This window comes from Epinephelus moara, chromosome 18 (genome assembly GCF_006386435.1).
Source record: "Epinephelus moara isolate mb chromosome 18, YSFRI_EMoa_1.0, whole genome shotgun sequence".
Lineage (NCBI taxonomy): Eukaryota > Metazoa > Chordata > Actinopteri > Perciformes > Serranidae > Epinephelus > Epinephelus moara.
Window position 1 is genome coordinate 667,880 of NC_065523.1, and position 2,045 is coordinate 669,924.

At 53.2% G+C, this 2,045-nt stretch overlaps 1 pseudogene; it reads right to left on the reverse strand.

Annotated features, from left to right (window-relative positions):
* Positions 1–455: 455 nt before the first annotated feature.
* LOC126405411 (uncharacterized) lies at positions 456–2,045 on the reverse strand (annotated as a pseudogene).

The window sequence follows — 2,045 nt, forward strand, 5'->3', positions numbered from 1 at the left end:
GAAGCGACCAGGTGGACTTCAAACCAGGGTTCCACCAGTCAAAAGTGACGACAACTGTCTCAGTGACAGTGGGGATAATGATGGACTACACTCCTACATCAGGTGATGAAAACGGCAGTAACAGGGGCGTTGGCCCTATCCACTAAGCTACCGACGCACCGGTTTCATCACCTGGTTAGAAGTGTAGTCTGTACGCAGCATGCACAGGCACCATGCACAGAGGCACCGCCTCTGTGCAGCGGTCGCTGGCTCGATCCCAGCCTGCGGCCCGTGTCATTCCCCCATTCTCTTTTTCCCAACTTCATGCTGTCCTAAAGCAAAAGGCCAAATAGATAATCTTATTTAAAAAAACACAGCAGTAATAATGCTATAATTTTGTGTAGAGTTTCCGCTTTTGCCGTTTACATATGGCCATATATTTGTGAATGTAACCATCATCCACCAGTTCCTGGTAGCTACTTGGCACACTTCCTCTCGTTGGCCTCGTCCATGCGCTCTTCCCAGGGCACTGTGAGCTCCAGAATGATCAGCTGCTTGGTGGAATCAGACACGATGATCATTTCTGGTCGAAGCCGTGTTGGTGTTATCCTGGCTGGGAACTTCAGCTGTTTGCCAAGGTCCACTTCCAGTCTCCAGTCAGTGGCGGAGGTGAAGAGGCCTGACTTCGCCCGTGGTTGTATGTTGGGCTTCTCTCCGGCTCTGTGGAACATGATGGTCTTTGGCTTGTGGTGGCCCTTGATGGTGTTGATGGCCATGGCTATGCTGTCAGCAACTGCCCTAAGCACCTGGTCATGGCGCCAGCAATAGCGCCCGTCTGCAAGCACTTTTGGGCAGCTGCTGAGGAGGTGTTCCAGGGATCCCCGTCCTGAACATTGAGGACAGGATGGTGTGTAGGTTTTGCCCCAGACGTGGAGGTTGGCTGGACTTGGAAGGACATCATAAACAGCCTGGACTAAGAACCTGATGCGATGGAAGTCTGCTTTCCAGATGTTGGACCAGGTGATCTTGCGTTGCAGAACATTCTCTCATTTAGTCCATGCTCCTTGTTGCCCTATTCCCACCATCCTGCTGGCTCGTACTTCCTCCACGCCTGCCCGCACTTCCTCCTGAATGAGATGTTGCCGCTCTTTGCCTTTAGCCTTGTCAACCCTAGTTGCTGGGAGGTAGCCAGTGCCTGCACGCCCTGTGGCTATGAGCCCCACCAGAGCCTTCTGCCTCAGCCTTGACTCAGCCACCTCCAGAGCTTTGTCTGCCCTCCATTTCTGGCCTGTTCACACCTGGATACCAGCCAATGCCACCTTTGGATCTCTGGATTCCCTGTACTGCAACGCTTCCCGTGTTCTGGACACCATCAACTCTTCGGCGAGGCCGCTGATTGGGAGCTGCAGGATGTTGCCTGGTGCCATACAGGGCGGAGCTGCTCAGACTGCGTGAGAGACTGAGCCATCTGCGCAGGTAGCTGCTGATCTTTCTCTCCATGGCCTCGACTGTTGTAATGGGTACTGTGTACACCAGCAGAGGCCACAGGATCCAGGGCAAGATGGAGTGCTGGTAAATCCAGGCCTTGAACCTCCCTGGCAGGCCTGATTTGTCAACCCGACTCAGCCAATGAATCTTTGAGGCTGCAGTCAAAGTACTTCCTGAGGCTCTTAACTGGCTGCTCCGTGATAGATGGGATGGTGGCTCCAGACAGTGAGAAGCGGAACTTGTCCACTACTTTTCCCTTCTTGAGCACTAGAGACCTTGATTTTACCAGCTTAAAGCTCATCCTTGCCCAGGTGATGAGCTTCTCTAGGCCTTGGAGGATCCATCTACTGCCCGGGACGGACGGGGTGGTGACAGGTCATCCATAAAGGAGGGGGCTGGCGTACTCCTGTTTTCGTCAAGGGACCCCTGCACTCCACCTCTGCTGACTTGACTATCATGTTCATGGCAAGAGCGAAAAGGATGACTGAGATGGTGCAGTCTGTTATTATGCCTTTCTCCAGCCTGTGCCAGTCCAATGTGCCTGACCCAGCAGTGACTCTTAGCCTGAAATTAAAGTA